The sequence below is a fragment of the Nansenia antarctica genome (genome assembly GCF_963989245.1).
Source record: "Nansenia antarctica genome assembly, chromosome: 3".
In the NCBI taxonomy this organism is placed as follows: Eukaryota; Metazoa; Chordata; class Actinopteri; order Argentiniformes; family Microstomatidae; genus Nansenia; species Nansenia antarctica.
Genome location: NC_137688.1, coordinates 76995048 through 77019076, shown reverse-complemented (window position 1 = coordinate 77019076; position 24029 = coordinate 76995048).

Sequence of the window (24029 nt, the reverse complement as noted above, 5' to 3'; positions counted from 1 at the left end):
ACTGGTAGACAGGGGGGGAGAGAGAGACTGGTAGACAGGGGGAGAGAGAGACTGGTAGACAGGGGGGGAGAGAGACTGGTAGACAGGGGGGGGGAGAGAGACTGGTAGACAGGGGGGGAGAGAGAGACTGGTAGACAGGGGGGGGAGAGAGACTGGTAGACAGGGGGGGAGAGAGAGACTGGTAGACAGGGGGGGAGAGAGACTGGTAGACAGGGGGGGAGAGAGACTGGTAGACAGGGGGGGAGAGACTGGTAGACAGGGGGGGAGAGAGAGACTGGTAGACAGGGGAGGAGAGAGACTGGTAGACAGGGGAGGAGAGAGACTGGTAGACAGGGGGGGGAGAGAGACTGGTAGACAGGGGGGGGAGAGAGACTGGTAGACAGGGGGGGAGAGGCCCAGAGAGCTCGGCGCATGGCAGGCAAGCAGAGGCGAAAAATCTGTACACAGCTTATCCAGGGAAAAAGCTCCCTGGCTCTTCTCAGCTTGTTCCGGGCTGGGGGTTGGGGGTTGGCGGGTAGGGGACTGGGCCTGTAGCTGGGGGCCTGGAGTTGGGGGGGGGTGGCCCGGAACAGGGGGTTTGGGGTCGCTGAGTTGGAACCTGGGGTTGGTGCTGGGGTGACGTGGTGGTTCCCGCCGGTCTCTGCTCCTGGGTCTGGAAGCCTGGGTAGGTGTCAGAGCTGGATATGACATGTGCCTGAAAAGATACAGGAGTGAGAGAAGGGAGGTGTGCATGGTTTGTGTAGTGTGCATTTTGGTGTCAGGCGGGTGATCAGTACTTCCCTGTGACCCAGTGGTGTTGGTCATCCTGGTGCTGGTGGTGCTGGCAGAGACGGCTGGTTCGGCTGTGGGTTGTGTGTGGTGATATTCTGGTGAGGGTAGGAAGTGGGTCAGTGCTGTGTACATGTGTAGGTGGTGGAAGGTGCAGTAGACTTCCCTGTTGGTGTTGTGCGCTGCTCCTCTCCTGGTCCTTGTGATGGTGATACTGCTGACCAGGGCTTGTGCTGGAACGGTGGTGAAGGTGATAGTGCAGGAACTGGTAGTGTAGTGAGGTAGGCCCGGGGTGGGGGGGGGTTGGGCGATGCGGCGCGGCATGGGGGGCGGTTTAGAGGATGACGTCCTTCCATCTCTCCACCCCCCACACCGCTCTTGCTTGATCCGGGTTATTTTTAAAGTCAACAATAGCATGGTCCCTGAGGAAGAGGGTGATTCTCCTCCTCAGGGTTGTCAGGTCGACGCTCTGTTTCTGATAGACCCTGATGTTCCTCGTCTCCCAGAGTACCTGCTTGACGGCGCTGATGATCCTCCACTGTTGTTGTAGTTGGGGGGTTGTGCACCCCCCGGGAGGACCATACAGGATGTTCTCGCCCGTCAAGCGGGGCAGGGTCAGCAGGCTGTTTAGGGAGACAGAGGGAACAAACAGGGCCCAGACCCGCCTGGCCACGGAGCACTCACAGAACAGGTGGTTAATGTGTTCTGTGTCCGTGCATCCGTGGGGGCATTTCTCAGTCTTTGCGATGTGCCGCCTATGCAAGAATTCCCTAGTGGGGAGACAACCATGAGCAGCCATCCAGGCAATGTCTTTTTGTTTATTGTTAGTACATTTATGATTAATGTTTTTCCATACCTGTTTGGAGTCCACGGCTGTGCTGGCCTTGGGGTGAGTAATGGTTTCCTTCGACCTTATGAAGGTCATAATGTCTTTGTATTTCCATGAGGCCAGCCCAGCCGCGGACAATCCTGTCTTGAAGGCAAAGTCCCTCCATATCTTGTAGACTGGAGGGGGGTCTGCTTTCGGCTGCAGTTAACACGTCCATGTTCTACTGTTTCTTTGACGTGAATGCTCACTTTAGTCCAGGTGGATACTCCCCTGTAATGTGGAGAGTCCCGTTCACGTTACTGTGTCCTATTCTTACCCTTACCACCTCCTCTTTCCTATTTCCTCCCCTGTTTCTCTCTCTACCCCTCTATTTTGTATTGCATGTAGTTGTCTTCCTCTTGTCTGTCTGTTGCTGTACAGCAAATACTTCAACTTGCACTTTGCGTCCCCATTCTGTTCCATGCATTACAATGTCCTCCGATTTCTACATTCACCTGACTCAGACGTACATGCTGTGATGGACATATTACGTCTTCTTTCACAGAGCTGTCACTCTGATGAACAACCCCCCCCCCCAACATGGGGTACGCTGACTCCCAGTATCCCCCTACGTCACCTTGGACAACCAATTACTACACTCTTTGCACTACTGCTGTTTGGACATACTACCTTTGCACATACCATATGTTTGCACATACCTCTTTTTTTGATATAGTGTTTAATGTATACATCTGTATACACCATACTGTACATAGCTACCTTCACTGCACATGTCTTGTTAATAATAATAATAATATTATTATTAGAAAACACATACATCGCCTCCCTCTCCAAAAACCTACAGAGGTCAAGTTCATGCAGAAGAATGTCGTTGCCCTCCATTACAGTTGGACATTTAGTTTCAAACTATTGTAGGGAACAACAACGCACCTTGTTTCTAGATGGAAACACATAAAATAGCGTCAGGCAGCTAAAATCCAGTAGAATAAAACTAAAAGGCTACTCCGACGGATGCCTCAACCCTGACGGCAGGTACCTGTGCAGTAGACCTACCCCCCCTACCCTCCTACCCCCCTACCCTCCTACCCTCCTACCCCCCTACCCCCCTACCCTCCAACCCCCCTACCCTCCTACCCCCCTACCCTCCAAACCCCCATCCAAAATGTGAATTACGTGTCTGAAGGCCTTTGGGAATGATCTACTCTTTATTTGACTGGGGGCAGGGAGGTGAGATGTCTGGGCCTATTGCAGACCTATTAGATTAGACGATTACGTTAGTGCCATTGCAGAGTACAAGTACCAGACAACAAAATGCAGCCAGTTTAAGGTGACTCTCACAATAAGTTGTGTATCATAGCCCACACCCTGTATTTTTGTATTTTTGTATACTTCACTATATACAACATATTTATCATAGCCTGTAAAATTGCACATTGTATATAATCTCAATGTATATATACCACTGCACATATACATCCAGTCACCATTGTATGTCATTGCACATCACGCTACCATTTGCACTTAACTGTATAGATTAATGTAAATACTGCTGTAAATACTGCTACTTATCACTGCAATATAATTGCTATTTTTGCACTTCTGGTTAGACGCACAATACTTTTGTTGCATTTTCTTGTAGCCTACTATGTAATGACAATAAAGTGAATCTAATCTAATCGAATCTGTTATATATTGCGTACAGTCCATTATGTGTCCGCTATACAGTACAGCAAGGTTAATTTTGACATTACGAACCCTTAAAAACACATATTATACATTGAGATGATTATTATGTTTATATTATAGGTATACCCCAGCAAGCACCGTCGGACCAGCCCGATAACGGCCAGACCACGTAATATCACAACTAGTTAGTATCTGGCCCAGAATATCACCCTATTTCAACTAAAACATTTTTATTTTTTAATTTTTTTATATTTGTCGGGAGAAAATACCCCAATGTGAAACCCCAGCAACAACCCGTCAACTCTGTTGTGACAGACATCAAAGTGGTTTTGATAAAACAGGCCGATTGCGTCACAGTGATGAGCGTGACGTCACGGGGCGAAAACGATATAAATAGCGGAGGTTCTCCGTTGTTCAGACACTCCCCTTACCACCATCATGCCCCGCAGACCAGCTCGCAGAACCTCCCGCCCCGTCCGTCGCCGCCGGCGCCCCAGGGTTAGCCGGAGGAGGAGGAGGGGAGGCCGGAGGAGGCGGTAAGACCGAGCCGGTAGGGGAGGCCGGAGGAGCCGGTGTTACTTTAAATCATTCATCCCTTATGGAGGGGAGAGTGGACGGAGGGGGCCTTCCTCACCCTCCCTCCCCCCTCCCTAAGGGGAAGGATTTTCTCTAATTTTGCGTGTCTGTCTGTACGCACAGAGCCACACAATAAAACCCGCATCAATTGGAGATCACCTGCTCTTGTCTTCACTGGTAACATAAGCAGTTATGGAACTAAGTAGGAATTAGAAGGGTAAAAGAGAACTGATAAAATATGAATAAAACATTAATAGAATGTAATAAAGATAATTTAAAAAATAATATTATAATACAGTATGACATCACAAAGACACGTGACCGGTCTCTTGAGCTGAGGGGCATGATTTGTCCAAAACAAACCCAACCAATTATAATGTGTCGTTGCTTTATCCATTTATTTGGTATTTCTAAATGCTTAAACAAGTTTAACGTAATATGCGCTTTTATGTTGATGAAATCTTCACTGACAAACATTTGCATCGAGCGGAAGAAGGTGGGCGGAGATCCACTGTTGGAGCTCAGAGAACACAGACCGATGGGACTGGGTCACACTTCACTTTGGGCTTTGTGAACGAGACGAGTGAAAGGTTATGGGTGTGTTCCAATCCTGCTATTAGAATAGGCCTATATTGTGGTTCTACCCCTCGCAGGGCACTACACAGTGTATTCAGCCATTTAAGGGAGAGTCCAATGCATATCAGTAAATAAAGATGTTCATTTGGAAGTGGCCTGCAACGTGGGTGTAACCGTAGGGAACAACAACAGGTGTACATTATACATTATACATCATATAATTATATATATTATTATACATTATACATGATGAATTTAACAACTTCTCTACATGAACCTCGTAACCCCCAAGCTACTCCGCACAGCGTCAACCTGGAATAACAACGACTCAAACCTGGGCTTAGTGGGAGTGCATTTACTGAGTTGAACTTGTCCGTTCGTATGTCACATACATTTATCTCTGATACCACTGGGACAAATAACATGTTAATGAAACTTAGCTGATTGACGCGTCTTGCCATACAAATGCGGAATGCGCTACAAATTACAATTAGCCTACTGTAGTGACTACATTATGGGTTCATGTTCTCCTCTTACTGTTGGTTGTGTAGTGGGAGGGAACCAGTTCTGGCACTAGGGGCAGAGGGGAAGATTATTAACGTTGCACCTTCCTGTTTAGAGACAAGAGTTTTGGTGATCTATTTTCTGGTCCTGTACTGAGAGTACAAGTTGTTATTTTGATTAAACAGTTATCATTACGTTGCCTACGTCTTTCCTTTTTCCTCCGGCACTACACTGGTGACCCCCGACGTGGATTTTTGTTAACGTAATTGTGTACAAAAACCAGCGAGCGAACATTACAATCCTGCAAAATGTCCGGGCGAGGAAGACGTTCAAACCAGCGGCAGCCATCACCATCCCCTGTCAGGGTAACGCGTGGTGCGCACACTCCCACTCTCAAGCTACCAGAGTTCTGGGACTCAACGCCTGCTGCATGGTTTGCTATTGTAGAGGCACATTTCAACAAAAGTGACATCGATGACGACGACGACCGGTACAACCATGCTGTGGCAATGTTGGGCAGCTCCACCGCAGCTCGAGTGGTAGGTTTTTTGTCTGCTCCCCCGACGACGAACAAATATGAGCGCCTCAAGGCCCTGCTTCTAGAGACATTTGAACTGTCCACTGCGGAGAGGGTGCGGCGCCTATTTGCCATGTCGGACTTGGGTGACGAGAGGCCTTCTGCGCGCATGGAGAGGATGCTAAACCTGCTCGGTACAGAAGACCCCATGATCCTCTTCACAGAGCTGTTCATGCGCACATTGCCAGCTCAAGTTAGGATGGCGCTGGCCAACACCGCCATCATGGAGCCCCGCGCCCTGGCCAGGGAGGCGGACCGGTTCGTCTTGGCCATGCCTCAACGGTCCCCCGACCTGCTCGCTCCCGCGGCCGCCCCGCCACCCGACCGTCGCAGGAGAGCGAAGGATGACGCCAGACCTTCTGGCCAGCAGGGTAACGCTGCGGGCCATTGTTTCTACCACGCCACTTTTGGCGCCAAGGCCAAACGGTGCCGCTCACCCTGCACCTTCGGACCGACGGGAAACGGCGGGGCCGGCACTCAGTAGTGGCCCTGAGCGCTGGCGTCAACAACAGGCTGCTCTTCATACAAGACACCGCCTCTGGTCGCAGTTTCCTTTGTGACACAGGTGCCCAGTGGAGCATCATTCCGGCAGAGAGATCGGATGTGGCGAAGGAGGAGCGTGGTCCGCAGTTGGCAGGCGCGGACGGCACACCTATCTGCTCTTATGGCACTAGGGCGGTGGACGTGTGCTTCGGAGGGCAATGCTTTTCGTGGGATTTTGTCATAGCGGCTGTCACATTTCCCCTCCTTGGTGCGGATTTTCTGTGCGCCCACAACCTGTTGGTGGACGTGGGGAACAGGCGCCTGGTCAACTCACAGACTTTCGCTTCCTTCGCCTGTACGCAGGGGGAGGCGGTCTACAGCGGGTGGTCCAATACGCTCGCCGAAAGTGACCAGTACCTTCGGCTGCTCGCCGAATTCCCCGACCTTACCAAGCCCACCTTCTCCGCGCCCACGGTGAAACACGGAGTGGAGCACCACATCGAGACCGAGGGGCCTCCCCTCCACGCCAGGGCCAGGCGCCTCAACCCGGAGAAGCTGGCCATCGCCAGGGCGGAGTTTGCGCATATGGAGCAGGTGGGCATCGTTCGGCGCTCGAGCAGCCCCTGGGCGTCTCCCCTGCACATCGTCCCTAAGTCAGACGGCGGGTGGCGCCCATGTGGGGACTACCGCCGCCTCAACGACGCGTCCAAGCCTGACCGCTACCCGGTCCCACATGTCCAGGACTTTTCAGCGAACCTGGCAGGCAAACGCTTCTTCTCCAAAGTGGACCTGGTACGGGGGTACCATCAGGTGCCGGTGCACCCCGAGGACGTCCCTAAGACGGCCGTAATCACGCCATTTGGACTCTTCGAGTTTCTGCCGATGCCGTTCGGCCTGAAGAACGCGGCGCAGACCTTCCAACGCCTCATGCACTCGGTGCTCCGGGACCTACCATTCCTCTTCGTCTACTTGGATGACATCCTCGTCGCAAGCACCACGGAGGAGGAGCACCTGTCCCACCTCCGGGCCCTTTTCACACGGCTCAGCCAACATGGGCTGATTGTCAATCCGGCGAAGTGTGAGTTCGGACGGAACACCATCGACTTTCTCGGGCACCGGGTCTCCGCAGAGGGGGTGACCCCCCTCCCCTCGAAGGTGGAAGCTGTCGCTGCTTTCCCGCGCCCCAGCACAATCAGCGAGCTCAAGGGGTTCATCGGGATGGTAACCTTCTACTATCGCTTCCTCCACCACATCGCTCACATCCTGCGGCCTCTGTACGATGCCCAGAAGGGCAAGACTCTGAAGCAGCCGGTGGACTGGACGGCGGAGCGTGTCAAAGCCTTTCAGGACACCAAGGCGGCCCTGGCCCGCGCTGCCATGTTGGCCCACCCCTCGCCCTCGGCACCCACTGCTCTCACCACGGACGCCTCTGACTTTGCTGTGGGAGCGGTGTACGAACAGTGGGTTGGGGACGCCTGGCAGCCTCTTGCATTCTTCAGCCGCCAGCTGTCTCCCAGAGAGCAAAGGTACAGCACATTCGACAGGGAGCTCCTCGGGCTGTGGCTTGCTGTCAGACACTTCCGTTTTTTACTTGAGGGCCGCGAGTTTACGGCCTACGTGGACCACAAGCCACTCACGCACGCCATGTCCAAGGTGGCGGAGCCGTGGTCCGACCGCCAACAGCGCCAGCTCGCCTACATATCCGAGTTCACCACAGACATCCAGCACGTTGCTGGGAAGTCCAACCAGGTCGCGGATTGTCTCTCCAGGGCGGTGGTTGGTGCGGTCCAACTGGGTTTGGACTACGCGCGCATGGCTGCAGACCAGGCCGCCGACCCCGCCGTCCAGGCTCTCAAGTTGTCGGACACAGGACTGCGCCTAGAAGAGGTGGTTTTCGGTGACGCAGGGGCCACGCTCCTGTGCGACGTCTCCATGGGTCAGCCACGACCGGTGGTCCCCGCCAACTGGAGGCGCCCCGCCTTCGAGGCGATACACGGCTTGTCTCACCCTGGTAGGAAACCGTCCTCACGGCTGGTGTCAGAGAAATTCGTCTGGCATGGGCTCAAGAGGGATGTGAGGGCCTGGGTAGACACGTGCATCGCCTGCCAGCGCGCCAAGGTGCATCGACACGTCAAGGCCCCCCTGGAGCAGTTCTCTGTGCCTGAGCGGAGGTTCGATCATGTAAACGTGGACCTGGTAGGGCCGCTGCCCCCCTCGCACGGATACACCTATCTCTTTACCATGGTGGACAGGACGACTCGCTGGCCGGAGGCAGTTCCGCTCTCCTCAACGACAGCCCCCGACCTGGCCCGGGCGTTCATCGCGGTGTGGGTCTCCCGCTACGGCACCCCTGCTGATCTCTCCTCTGACCGTGGCTCACAGTTTACTTCAGAGCTGTGGGCAGCGGTGGCGGAGAATCTGGGGGTCAAGCTCCACCGCACGACCGCCTATCACCCGCAGGCGAACGGGCTCTGTGAGCGTTTCCATCGATCCATGAAGGCCGCCCTTCGAGCCAGCCTCACGGACAGCGACTGGCTTGACAAGCTGCCGTGGGTCATGCTGGGGCTCAGGACAGCGCCTAAGGAGGACCTCCAGTCGTCGTCCGCTGAGCTGGTGTTTGGACAGCCGCTGCGGGTCCCCGGTGACTTCATTCCCAAGTCAACGGAGCCCTGGTCCGCCGCCGCTCAGCGCGCCTCCCTGCTGGACAGCGCCAGGACCTTCGTCCCGGTCCCGACTACGCAGCATGGTGTCCCTACTTCGAGGGTGCCCCCGGAGCTGCACTCAGCGAGGTTCGTTTTCATTCGTCATGATGGCCACAGGACTCCACTACGTCCTCCTTATGACGGGCCTTTCCGTGTCATCGAGGCCGGAGCCAAGAACTTCATGGTTGACATGGGGGGTAGGCCTGAGTGTGTGTCCGTTGATCGCCTCAAACCGGCCCACTTGGACCTTGAACTGCCCCTGGACTTGGCCCTGCCACCGCGCAGAGGCCGGCCTCCAGTCCTACCTCCCCTGCCGCGCCCTGGACATTCCCCCCTCCGACCCCGACAACCCCCCGCAGCTCGCGAGCCCCCGGTCGTCACTGCCCCCCGTCCTTCCCTGCAGGAGGACGTGGTGGGCGATGTCACACCTCCTCCCGCACCTCCTGACTTTACCTACGATCGTAGGGGCCGGGCCATACGCCCTCCTCGCCGTGAGGATTTCCAATATTGAGGTGAACACTGGGGGGGCTGGTGTAGTGACTACATTATGGGTTCATGTTCTCCTCTTACTGTTGGTTGTGTAGTGGGAGGGAACCAGTTCTGGCACTAGGGGCAGAGGGGAAGATTATTAACGTTGCACCTTCCTGTTTAGAGACAAGAGTTTTGGTGATCTATTTTCTGGTCCTGTACTGAGAGTACAAGTTGTTATTTTGATTAAACAGTTATCATTACGTTGCCTACGTCTTTCCTTTTTCCTCCGGCACTACACTACTCTGATTGGTATGGTACCAATTTGGACAAAACGTAGGTGTCTTGTTATAGAGATTGTTAGGAGCTTCGAGGTGACGCGATTGTCCTTTATTTAACTTGTGATGGTGCAGTTAGTGATAGTTTGTTAGAATTAAAAACGGAATAATACTGTCAAATCCTTGAAATGAATCAAATAAGCACTACAAGCTCCGGTAACTTTTCAGCCTACTCAACTCTTCAAATAAATGCAAAATGCTAAAAAGTAAATTTTAAAAAGTAAATGTTTAAATTGACATATTCGTCTATTACTTGTCATTTTATATACAGTAGGACACATATAATGGACTGTATACAAATATTGTGCCTTCATCATGGCTAAACTTTAGTACCAATCTACTCAGCAACACTTCTGGAATATGGAGCGAGTGAGTTTCAACCATGAGCTGTGTCATACATGTTGATGCCCTGTAGGCCTACACAAATATTTTTCCAAGGCTAAACTTAGGTTAGGTTATTTACTACCATTTCACTCAACATTTCAAGAATATGGATCAACTGAGTCTCAACCATATGTGTGTACAGTCCTTTATACCCTCAGCTGCCTCCCTGTGGTTACAGGAGTAACGTTCAAATGGTATTTTCACTAACTCTTAGCAAGACTGCTTTTGAATAATAATAATTGTTAAAAGCATTGTGACTGCCAATGGCACCTGGGGGGTGTTCCATCAACAGCCATATTTTGATAAGTCTCGCGAGACGACCATAGATTTGTGCTTATGGTGACTGATGTGTGACTTACTTTAGACAAATGTACTTGTTGTAAGTCGCTTTGGATGAAAGCGTCTGATAAATGTAAAAAAGCGTGCATACTTTTGTTGCAAAACACAGCCATAATAGAAAGTCAGATAATTCCAACAGAGGGCGCTGTTTACTTATAGTAATGTGCCTCCCTCAGGCTAAACAGGGAGACATTAACCGTAATCTCATAAGAAGACGGCAGACACACCAGATAGGACTTGATGGCTCAGAGTTTTCTCTCAGTGAAAATGTCACAATCAATAACTTTACCCATTCCATCATAACGCTGGAGAGAACAAGTATCTCTTAAATACTGTCTTCAAAAGTCTCTCCACTAACTCAGCCAGCATGGTGTTTCTGTTCAGAACAGGCCTTAGGAGGAGAGTCTCCCTACGCTGGGGCGGCTGTGGACACCCGTCTGGTCATCCTGACACCCGTCTGGTCATCCTGACCCCAGCAGCTATTGATCCAGTCCACACAGTAGCTGTGTCCACACAGTAGCTGTGTCCATACACTAGCTGTGTCCATACACTAGCTGTGTCCATACACTAGCTGTGTACATACAGTAGCTGTGTCCATACAGTAGCTGTGTCCATACACTAGCTGTGTCCATACACTAGCTGTGTCCATACAGTAGCTGTGTCCATACACTAGCTGTGTCCACACAAGTAGCTGGTCCATACACTAGCTGTGTCCGTACAGTAGCTGGTCCACACACTAGCTCAGGGTCAGTGTTAATGGCACTCTTTCGGAACACAGAACCATAAGCACTGGTGCTCCACAGGGTGTAGTCAGTTCCCCTGTGCTCTTTACTTTATACACAAACGAGTGTAGAAGCACCTACCCTAGCAATCGCATCATAACATTTTCGGATGACACTGCCATCCTTGCTTTAATTAAAAAGGACAGTGACCTAATTGACTATTATTCTGAAATCCAGAGGTTTGTTAAATGGTGTGATGTTAACTGCCTGGTTTTAAATGTTAAGAAGACTGAGGAGATGGTGTTCGACCCCAGAGGTGTTGGGGACCACAGGCCTGTGGTCATCCACAAACAATCCATCTTGCAGGTCACCTCTTACAAGTATCTTGGGGTTTTCATTGACAACTCACTCACCTGGAGCACTCATGTAGACAGCCTTTGTAGCAGATTACAACAACGACTGCACTTCCTACGCCGCCTTAGAGTTCATGGTGTTGACCAAAAATGTATGCTACTCTTCTACCAGTCTGTCTTAGAGAGTCTCATCAGATACGGCATTACATCTTGGTTTGGTAACCTATCTGTACAACTAAGGTCCAAACTGGTCCGACTGATACAGACTGCATGGAAGATCATAGGGGTGAAAGACCACTCATCCCTGCAGTCTATTTTTGAACAGGCTACTCTCAGACAGGCTAATAGAATTCTCATGAATCCCTCCCATGTCCTACATGCAGAGTATGAACTGCTGCCCTCTGGGAGGAGGTTCAGAGTCCCCCGCTCTAGATTAAATAGATTTAAAAATTATTTTATTCCCGTTTCTGTTAAACTTTTAAACTGCACCAGATGAATGTGAACATGGACTGGACTGGACTTTATTTATTTGTCATTGCTACAGTACAGGTACCAAACAACGAAATTTAGGAGGGGTGGCTCCCCTGGTGTTAGGAAAGGAAAAAGAAAACACATTTTAGAAAAAGCATAGATGCATAAAATCACAAGAAGGTAAGGAGCTGGTTTACATCAATAAAGGCTATGTACACAATCCACTGTACTATACTGCACAGATAGTCAACTAGGGTTGTCATATTGCACAAAAAGTATTTTTTCACATTATTTTAAAGTGTCACAGTTTGCAGGCTTGAAAATGTACATGTTTGTGCCTCAGCACTAGCTGCCATACAATCCGTCCGGACTGTCCTGGGCCCAGAACTTAGGCATTTTCTGTGTTCAGGGCCTTGACGGCCCTGTGGTAGAAGCAGTCCTTCAGTCTGTTTGTCTTAGCGGCCGGGGTCCTGTACCTCCTGTTCGAGGGCAGCTTGACAAAGTGTACGTGCCCAGGGTGGGTCGGGTCCTTGGAGATCTTGGAGGCCCTCCTGAGACAGCGTGTGTTGTACAGCTCCTCCAGAGAGGGGAGGGGGGCGCGGGTGATCTTCTGTGCTGTTCTCACGACTCTCTGTAGCTCGTTTCTCTCCGCTGTTGTGCAGCTGTGGAACCAGTTGGAGATGCCGAAGGTGAGGATGCTCTCCACTGCGCCGTGGTAGAAGGCCACCAGTATCTCCTGCTTGTTGTGTTGTTTCCTGAGGCATCTCAGGGTGTATAGCCGCTGTTGTGCCCTCTTGATGGTGCCTTTAGTGTTGTCCTTCCAGGCCAGGTCATCCCGCATGTTGTGTCCCAGGAATCGGAGGGTTGAGACTATCTCCACGCTCTCTCCATCGATGAGCAGGGGCTGGATCTCGGACTTTTTCCTCCTGAAGTCTACGATGAATTCCTGGGTCTTTGACTTGTTTAGCAGCAGGTTGTTAACCTTGCACAGCTTGCTCAGTTGCTCTACCTCATCCCTGTACGCCGCCTCGTCCCCCCCCGAGATACATCCCACCACGGTGGTGTCGTCTGCAAACTTTACGATGTAGTTGCTGGGGTGGACGGGGGTGAAGTCGTGGGTGTAGAGGTTGTAGAGGATGGGGCTTAGCACGCAGCCCTGGGGTGACCCAGTGCTGAGGCTGAGGGCTGTGGAGGTGTGGGGGCCCACCCGCACCCTCTGGGGGCGGTCGGTCAGGAACATATCTTGCTTATCGTTTTATTTCCACTCTTGTCTTAATCAGGGCTGCCTTCTGTTTGTGTGTTAACATTCTGTATTGTCTGTTGCTCTTTGTTGGCTGCTGTGGGGTATAAGCCCAATACAAATTTCCCAGTGATGGGACACTAAAGTGACTTTTGACTTTTGACTTTGACAGTCGTGTACTTAGCCCTCGATACTATTGTTGTGATTTTCGTACTAGCCTACTGTAGAGACTTACCCTTTTTCTCTGTTCCTCTACAGCCCACGACTGCCACTACCCCAGCCCGCCAGGCTGAAACCCCCGGACTCTTCATCCCTGTTTTTCCACCCCCCCCTTCACTGTAAATAAATACGCTACGGGGCTTCACAGTATTCTGCCTCCATTGTCGTGTCCTTGAGCCCCCTCGCCCCCGTGTCTTAACATCCACAGGTAAGGGTCACCGGATCCTTCAATCGATCCAGACAAATCGGGCATCTGAATTGGTCCTCCTCTACAAACATTTTAGCTGCTCCCATTTTGCCAACAGTCTATACACAAAGTAGGAATTATATCAATTTTGAGTTTTGAACAAGATTAAATGTAGAGCTGAGATCGACGCAAATGTGCCTCAACATTGAATGTGTGGTCGTTCTGGTTGAACTGGTACAACAGTCACTGGCTGCAGTGCAGTGTTCTTCGTCAATATAGTGTGGAACAGTCACAGACTTGGGACCTAACACACAGTGCCCCTAGCATGGCACAATGCAGCAGTCCCTCAGCCGCTTCTCCGGGGTTAAAAGAGTAGGCACTATTTTACCCTCTACCTGTTGAATAGAATACTGCAAGTAATACATCTTTTGAATTACTTATATTCAGTACTCAAGTTGTAAAAGAAAATCAGGGGGGATGGTGGATTTTATCAGGGGACAATTTTAGCATCCCCACAGCGTCAGTGACTTTAGTCTCAGTGACTTGGTAAAAATGTCATTGGATGTGTGCGTGCCCCCCCCCTCGCCCACAGTATTTTACTCAATATGCGCAAAACTAAATGTTGAAATAGCAGTAATACCACGTTCATTGATAAAATGACATAAGGGATGGAAAGGGGGGATGGCAGTTTTCGAAGGGGGATGATTTTTACTGTTTTTATTTCAGGGGGGATGCCATCCCCTCAACTTGAGTGCTTGCTTATATTGTCTTGTGTGTGTGTGTGTGAGTGTGTGAGTGTGTGTGTTTGAGTGTGTTTGTGATTATATTGATTCAATATTATTATTAAAACTGCACTACACCAGCGCATATGTAAGTTAAAGAGAACACACCTGTGATGATGTCATTTCACTAAAGCGCAGGCGCTTCTGACGCTTCATCAACAGTCATCTGTCTAGACCTCGAGACCTGCACTGGAATATAGTCCAGCAGCAACCACAGGAGCCAATATCCATATTATAGACTTGTTGAGCTGTTTTTTATGTTGGAATATTTGACGTCTACTTGATACAACATTCTGCAAACAGACATATAGCCCTGCCCTGAGTTAGAACAAACTGTAAAGAAAGTTAATACACTAAAAAGAAAAATTAAACAAAGTTGCTGACTAAATCTGAATTTCCGGGAAGAATTTCCAGTGATCATACTTTCTAGTGAAGAAGTAGACTTCATCTGTTTCTAGGCAACCAGCCATATACTGTAGCATAGAAGATAGGTAACCTGGGTCTCTACCTGTTTCTCTGCTGCAGCTGAGACTGTACCATGGCCTTTATGAGCATCTACTGTACATAGATAACAGATACATTGATTATTAGTCCGGCAGTATATCTCCAGCAGTTTGTCATGAGGACAGCATATCCCAGCCTGAAGTTGTTCAGTTGTTCAGTGTCACCAATAACCTTGTTTTTTTCCCGGGGTTTAGGTCATGGTGAAGTTTAACTTTAAGGTGACTCTCACAATACGTTGTGTATCATAGCCCACACCCTGTATTTTTGTATTTTTGTGTACTAAGGTACTACTTAGTACCTACTAACCCTTCACCCATAACGGCTATCGACTAGTGCTACTGTGCATGATATTTCTATTGTAATCATGGGAGATAAATGTTCAAAGAAGAAACGAAAGCAAACGCTGTTGGGGAGACTGGAGGTGAAGACGTTAGGACCACGGCAAATCAAATGAAGAACTACAAATCCCAGATGACAGGGAGATGACGTATGACTCCTCTGATGAATCAACCCCTATTTCATTAATTTTCTCTATATAACGACGTCGATCATTGATCGGCAACGACACTATATAATAGTTTGCCTAACTGGCCATCGGATTTGTGCTCCTAATATCTAAAAAGCACTACGGTTTTCTTATTTTATCGGAGCAAAGACCAGAAATTCCCATTGACCACCAGTCAAACTTCTACTCTTCTATCACCCAAAAAGGGGCGTGGACATTACGGGAGGGGAAAGTACCCGGATGCGTTGCTCTGCAGTACCGATCTGACCACGTGATACCTGTTGATTAGAACGGTGTTCAGGGTTGCCAGATGGGGCGGATTGTATTACCGCCGAATGGGCTACTTTTGATAACACTGAGCTGGATAAATCGCATTTATTATTATTATTATTATTATTATTGTTATTATTATTATTATTATTATTATAGGTTTGGGCTGGATAAATTGCACTTAGGCGGTATCAAAATGTCAGTGCCTGAAAGTTACAAAATGTATGAAGTTAAAACACACCCTAGTAGCTACATACAATTCAGGAATTCAGTTTCTTTTTTAAATTTTATTTTACAAACATCATTGGCAACAGACATACAGTTTAGGGCCAGGAGATGGACAGCTGCCCAATAGTCAATAGCGGTTTTCTGACCATATAGGTTTTGATTTAGCGGTTTTTAGACTGTGGTTAGGCTGGAAATTGTCGATCCCACCTGGCAACCGTGGACGTCGCTTTGGACGTGCACGCGGACGTGCACGTGGACGTGCTTTCCCGCCTAAACACGCAAAGCTCCGAGAAACCTTTTCTTTCTTTCTTCTGTTCTTGTACATTTCAAACGCACGAAATGGCTTATCTGAAGCAGTTAGAAGTGGCTTATCTGAAGCAGTTAGAGGTCGAAAACTTTAAGTCTTGGAGAGGGAAGCAAGTCATCGGTCCTTTCAAGAGGTTTAACTCCATTATCGGCCCCAATGGCTCTGGTAAGTTAAAGGCTAGCTAGCTCATAGCTAGCACTGCACTGAGGGTCTAGCTGTGTGTGTGTGTGTGTGTGTGTGTGTGTGTGTGTGTGTGTGTGTGTGTGTGAGAAAGAGTGAGGAGGGTGTGTGTGTGTGTGTGTGTGTTTGTGTGTGTGAGAGAAAGAGTGAGGAGGTTGTGTGTGTGTGTGTGTGTGTGTGTGTGTGTTTGTGTGTGTGAGAGAAAGAGTGAGGAGGTTGTGTGTGTGTGTGTGTGTGTGTGTGTGTGTGTGTGTTTGTGTGTGTGAGAGAAAGAGTGAGAAGGTTGTGTGTTATATGGGCTGCGTGCGTTCGTAAATTCTCTCTGAGAGCGCCGGAGCGCACAACTGGGCTCAACGTCATAAAGGGACCAAGTCATTTGATTGGATAAGAGGCATTCCATGAGTGCTGATTCCAGATTCCAGAGCGAATTTACGAACGCAGCCATGAAATGCTGCCCCGTCATCTCTCCTCAGGTAAGTCTAACGTCATGGACGCCCTGAGCTTCGCCATGGGGGAGCGCGCGGCCGCGCTGCGCGTGAAGCACACGCGGGACCTGATCCACGGCGCAAACACCGGCCGGCCCGTCTGCGTCCTAACGATTCCCAACTAAGTTGGGCGCTCCGCCACGCCCCCAGCGGAGTCGCCACGCCCCCAGCGGGCTCCCAACTAAGTTGGGCGCTCCGCCACGCCCCCAGCGGGCTCGACGCACGCGCAGCGGGCTCGACTCCCAGCGGGCTCGACTGCGAAACGGCATACATTTTGCCAGACTGCATACATTTTCACGCACTGCGTTGCTATTTTAAACATTACCGTTTCAATCAACCACGTAATATGTCACTGTCAGATATTTATTCACCAGAACTAGTAAAACAGAGGTAGAGGACAACAGAGGGGCCAGAAAAGTGAGCTGTAAAAAAATATTCCCTGACCTCTCTTAACGAGACGAGCAATAAATTACATTAAATTACAATATCAGAGCATAAAAACATCACAGGAGAGACATGGCAAATGTGCGTCCATGAGTGTGAGTCCATCCCACCAGCTAAGCAGTTTTTGAGGCGATTAAAGTTTCATTTATTTCAGTTGTTCTGCCTATGTATCCTCTTGAGGATAAAACATGTGAGATCAGGTTTTGTATAGATTTGTAAAAATGAACATTAGAACCTGAAATGAACTGATTGAAAAGGGCCTATTGATATGAACAGATTGAAGTGAACAGATTGACAATAGCAGGCCTATTAAATACAATGGCAGTCAAAACTGTCCTTTTGAGCCGTCTTTGGGTCTTCAATATATACAAAGGGGTAGAGGAGCACCAAAATATTATGAATGAAAAAACCTTTATTGTCAGGCCTATTAAATACAATGGCAGTCAAAACTGTCCTTTTGAGCCGTCTTTGGGTCTTCAATATATACAAAGGGGTAGAGGAGCACCAAAATATTATGAATGAAAAAACCTTTATTGTCAGGCCTATTAAATACAATGGCAGTCAAAACTGTCCTTTTGAGCCGTCTTTGGGTCTTCAATATATACAAAGGGGTAGAGGAGCACCAAAATATTATGAATGAAAAAACCTTTATTGTCGCCAATGGGGAATTTTTTTTGTCAAACAGCTTAGTAGGGCAGACAGAAAACATTCAATAAATAAATACATAAAACTAAAATATAATATATTATATATAATATAATAATATACAATTATGTTCTGCCTCGAAGGAACGATGAGAGAGGGGCACTGTAATCCACTGTGTCGCGCCTCTGTAGTGGATGAGGGGCACTGTACGGTAGCGTCCTGCCTCTGTAGTGGATGAGGGGCACTGTACGGTAGTGTCCTGCCTCTGTAGTGGATGAGGGGCACTGTACGGTAGTGTCCTGCCTCTGTAGTGGATGAGGGGCACTGTACGGTAGCGTCCTGCCTCTGTAGTGGATGAGGGGCACTGTACGGTAGTGTCCTGCCTCTGTAGTGGATGAGGGGCACTGTACGGTAGCGTCCTGCCTCTGTAGTGGATGAGGGGCACTGTACGGTAGCGTCCTGCCTCTGTAGTGGATGAGGGGCACTGTACGGTAGTGTCCTGCCTCTGTAGTGGATGAGGGGCACTGTACGGTAGCGTCCTGCCTCTGTAGTGGATGAGGGGCAGTTCCTCAGTGCTTTTTGGCCAGGCTGGTGTTTGAGGCCACTGCAGAAGTCAAGTTGTGCCGCTTGACTGGTCGCCCAGCAGACAAGCGCCTTTTTGAGCCACAGCTCTGCTTCCTCCGTGCCACAGCTGTGGGCTGGCAGCCAATCATTGGGCCTGGCCGTTTGGCGGCCCGCCTCAAAGTGACTGCCCGTCTGCTGGTCAGAGTACTGCTCCTTCCAAAGGTGTGGACAGCTGACAGTAGTGCAGCTGGTTTTTTCTTCAGCAGCTGATGCTGTTTGGCCATCTTCACCAACCCAGTGAAGAAGAGGGGATCCTCTTGGCCTCTTCTTTTCAGATCCTCCATCATGTTTTCCACGATGGAGGCACCACCAGAATCTGTGATATCCAAGAAGAAAATAGGTTTGAATTAATTTACATACAGTGAGGGAACAGTTCTAAAAATGTCCATTATCCGCAATGCTATCCCAATCTCAGCAGAATCGTTGAATACCACAGTGCCCTGTCTGTATGGCAGTCACACTGAACCACATTCACCACTATTAACAAACACTGTTAACAATGATTATGATACAGGATGATACGGACCAGGCAGAGGAACATGTACTTCAGGGTCCTCTTCCATTGGACCAAAAGAATCTCCCTCATCAGCAGGACATTCACGTCTGCACACACTGCTTTTAAAAAGGTGCATAAGTATTACTGTCTGTCCCACCCACATGATTGATTATGAACTTCTTTTTTTTTTTTTTTTTTTTTTTAGTTCACAGGTCCAAAAACATTTTATTCATTTCTGAGGTGAGTGTTCAACACAAAGAATACCCAACACACATGATTGAGCGGATTTCCCGCCCCCCCCCCCCCCACACACACACACACACACACCGTTTAACAAGGACACCTGTTTCCTCAAAAGCAGGGTTCCGTTGTCCAGCAGTCCCCTCTGCACCTCCGCTCTCTGGGGTAACATCCTGGTCTGGACCTCCTGCAGCTTCACACAGAATGGCAAACAAACTATATGGTGCACTACTAGGGAACACAGAGCAAACACATCTGTAGTCTAAAATGTATTCTTCTACTAGAACCTGTTGCTACTTTGACACAGTGTATTGTGTGACCTAACCTGACTGTGATCACCTACCCAGGAGTGACTGATGTGGCGTTCCCTCCAGCAGACTGAACTGTCTCAGAGGTTGGAAGAAGTCCACAGATACGGTTGCTTGAAAATACAAAAACAATGTTGAGATGAGCAAGTCTAATAGACTACAGTAGATTGTACCATGGTCTTTGCGATGATAGCACTCCAAGCATAAGAATTGTTATAATTCTTAATGCCTGTTGCTAGGCACGTTGTTTGGGTTACGTAAACATAGCAAAGCACAAATAATTTATATTTTACTGTAGGAGTATTTCTTTGTTTTTGGTAGGCAACTGTGTTATTAGGGCAGTAATTAGCTAAGGTTCTTTGCCTCCACGATCGCGCATTAGTACTGTCCAATGCCTGCCTGCCTGCGTACCCGCTGACATCTTCATACAAATAATCTAGTACTAGTCCTTCCTTGTCCCCCTTCTCCTTTTTACCCTCTTCTTCACCTCTTCACTAGCTGATGTGTGGTGAGCTGTAGTGTGCACAAGCTGCAGCCTAAGCATCACCCAGGTGGGCGCTACACATTGGTTGTGATGTGGTGTGCCCCTTCTTCCTCTCCCACTGCACTTTGAGCATTGTTTGATGGAAAAGGGCTCTATAAATGCAATAAATTATTATTATTTTATCATTATAAATCATAAAAACCCAAAATTACCTCCTGATGTGAGCTTCAGAAGCTCAGCTTTCTGCTCAGCAGTAGTGGGAATGTAATTGTTGGACAAGCAGTGGTAGTGTTGCACCACTGCTTCTTGGTGCCTGCATGGTGCCCCTGTCTGTCCAGCTGGACAGGTGCACAGCTCAGACTCCATGTCCACCTCATACATTGCTGTCGACCCCTTGACCTTGAACAGCTTCACCTCAATCTGTCAGACATTAAGAAAGAGAAGATTCTGTTTAAACACTAACTCAGTGTTGAAAGTTTCTGTGAATCTAATAGTAGTAGTAGTAGTAGTAGTAGTAGTAGTAGTAGTAGTAGTAGTAGTAGTAGTAGTAGTAGTAGTAGTAGTAGTAGTAGTAGTAGTAGTAGTAGTAGCAGTAGTATTTAAAACTGTTACCTGCTGAATGTCGCTGGCTTCAATGCTGCTGTCATGAGCCAAGAAGCGTGAACGCTGGAAAGCCTCTCTGTGGCCAAGGGCAACATCAGTGATGCGGGCTACATAGTATGTCTCCAGCCGGGAGGTGAGCATATCAAAGAGCTGCGGAGGGTTGAACGCTTTGGTCCTCAGCATGATCTTGTCTTTGAGGACACGCATCGCCGCCTCCACAAAGTTATTTGTGTTGTTCCCTCGAGTACGCAGCTCCACTCTGAAGCTCAGCGCCCAGTCTTCCCTCCTGTTGTACAGCCGCTCCAGGTAGACCAGGTATTTACGGTACCTGGAATGGATTACAAGACAAAAAGTGTATTACATTAACTATAGAGGTGCATCTCCTTCTGTATGTATGCAATGTTACAGGCATGAAATGTGTGAAATTACCATTTGTCAACTAAGTATCTTCACCATTGTAAAGCTAACTGTCTCTAAACTCCACACTAACCTGACAGCAACTGGATTTTCCGCGGCCTGCCTGTACAGCCTGTCTACCTCAGAGACCTCCCTGCTGTACAACATGTCCCTGATGAAGGCAAAGAGGGTTTTCCTGTCTCCCTTCTCCACATCACTCTCCTTACTCCACAGCCACCTCCAGGTAGCTTGGAGGAGGTGGAAGGAGCAGAGCAGCAGTGTAGCCTCAGGAAATGCCTGCTTTAGAGCTCCCCTCTCTGCACTGGAGTCATCTGTCAGGAACACGCCAGGTCCTGCCTGTCCTTTCCCTGCAAAGCCTTCCCTTCCAATGAGCCCTTTCAGCAGCTCCAGCCCCTCAAAGATTGTGCCTTTGTCCTCCGCTTGAGTGATGATGATCCCAAGGGGAAGGCCACCTGCACATGTGTGTGTGAGGAGGAGGAAGACCCGGCAGTTCTCTCTGTCCATGTTCCCAGAGGAGTCGATGAAGCAGAGCTCCCCACTGTGCTTGTGGGTGTGAAGGCGTTTCATCAGTGGGGAGCATATCGCGATGAGAAGAGCTCCAGCAGAGGAAGTGGTCATCCTGGCACACACTTCTCCACACTTGGTGTTGTACTCCACCACCTGTCGTTCCAGAGCTTCCAGCATATAAGGGCCTTGCTGTGCACCATACTCTCCCCTGCACACCTTTTGGAAGAGTCTGAACAAAATAATGTTAGCCAATAAAGTTATAATATGCATGCTGTATACCGTTTCAAACTATACATCCCACTCCACTGCTCATATGTGTTCAAATGTGTGACACATACACAACCATCATCAACATAGTATTATACAGTCTCAACCCCAATCATGTGAGAGGTCTTTTGACAATACATACATAATAACTACAATATGATCTTAAAAAAAAGGTGCACCTTTGGACAAACTGGAGGTCTGGGCAGATCTCTCTGTTCGCTGAGGCATGGACATATCTCACGCCATACTGCATTTGCAGGTCGTGCTTCAACACACAAAGTGCTGATGTGGGAGAGTGGCCGATTTCAAAAAGCCTCGTCAGGCTCTCAATTGATGCCTTCCCCACATCTCTGTGCCCAAGGGCCTCGGCCACAAACAGGTTGTGGTTGTGGGTGTTCTTTACCCTGACTTCCAATGGGAAGTCAGGCATGTGTCTGTCCTTGCAGCTGTTGACAGAATCATATCAACATTATTTTAAGTTTGAGCCAGTAAATGAGGGAATCAGTGGATTGGTGAGGTAACAAGGAGGATGTGGATGAGTTGAAATACTTGGCGTCAACAATCCAAAGTAATGGAGAGCGTAAAATAGAGGTGAAGAAGATAGTGCAAGCTGGGTGGAGTGGGTGGAGAAGTGTCTTAAGAATGATTTGTGACAGAATGCTACCAGAATTCTACCACCAATAGTGAAAAGGAAAGTTTACACGTGGTGGCATTGTCTGACAAATAACTAAACAAGAGGCAGAGCTTGGTTTTGGACATGGCAGATAGGAGACAAGCTGGTAGGGGTAAGGATGCTGGAGATAGAGCTGAAGGAAAAGGCGGAGGCCTAAAAGAAGGTATATGGTGTGGTGAGGGTGGACATGCAGATGGTTGGAGTGAGAGAAGCTGATACAGGACAGTTTAAAATGGAAAAAAATACTCTGCTAACGAGGATGTTAAGTTTAAGCCAAGGATGAATATAACAACATGATTATCAGCGTACAGTAGACCTGCATACATCTCTCAACTCACCGGCTAATCTGCCGCCTCCGCTTTATAGGCTGCTGGCACTGTTTCAGGGTGAGAGACATTGTGGCTGGACAGCCTGTGTTTTTAGATGAAGGTCTCGAATTGGCCGTCATAGACCTCACATCAACATGGTGCTGACACTTGTAGTCCACCTAAACAAAACATTATATTCACTATATAAACGTAAAGTGGAAGGAGTTGAGAACCTATGTGAATGCCATCCGCCTGATACGTGACTGTTTTGGAGCAGGCACAAGACATTTTAACTGTTACCCTGAAAAGAACGCGCTTTGCCAGACATGGAATGGATTTTCGGACCCTCCATGTTACCCCGGAGTGTTTTGCTGCCTTCACCCACTCCCTTGCCTCGTCCTCTGTCCTGACCTGGACTCTAATTTGTGCCTCAAATGAAGCATGATCCCCTGGTGATGGCAGGGCCATGTATTTGCACACATGGTATGTGTGATCAGGGGGTAGCCAACTCTGCAGATGGAAGCCACAGAGGAAGAAAATACAATTAGTATGGACGGATATACATTGGGACTTTTACCTCATAACCTTATCCTACAATGATGACTTATTGCGATTCTCATCAGTTCCCTTCTTCCAGTTGCTAGTGTAACAATGGTCAAACAGGCAACCTTCTTTCATTCAATTCTTTTATTTGACCTGCAGAGAAGACACATAAAACACAATTCTTCTCTGTTCTGCAACTCTTGTAAATCCATTAAGATGGCGGCCATGTTCTCGTTCCACCGTCTATGTACATTTCACATCAAGACAATTTGTTTACAGAAAGAACACAAATTTCCCTCAAACATTTACAAATAACAATTACAAACAACATGTGGAGCAACATACCTGCAGAGAAGACACATAAAACACAATTCTTCTCTGTTCTGCAACTCTTGTAAATCTGCGCGTTCAAAATAACATACAATAAATGTTCTGTTTCACATCATCACAATACATGTAAAAACAAACAGCACAGTACTACACCAACATTTTCACCCTACATTACAAGATTCTCCATACAAACAACAAAACACGAGGAGCATTTTACATAGCGCACATACCCATTAAGATGGCGGCCATGTTCTGGTTCCACCGTAAGTACGGCAACAAGAGAAGGACAAAAGAACGCGCAGACCTGCAGTACACCCAAACTCCAAAGGGGGGCTCCAACAACAACCAGGGCTGCTCAAGCACGGCGAAACTCATCTACATTCACCACAACTAAACATACATTCCCAACTCTGTTACACCCACCTCCCCTGAATTTCGCCAACCTTGAGCAGCAACT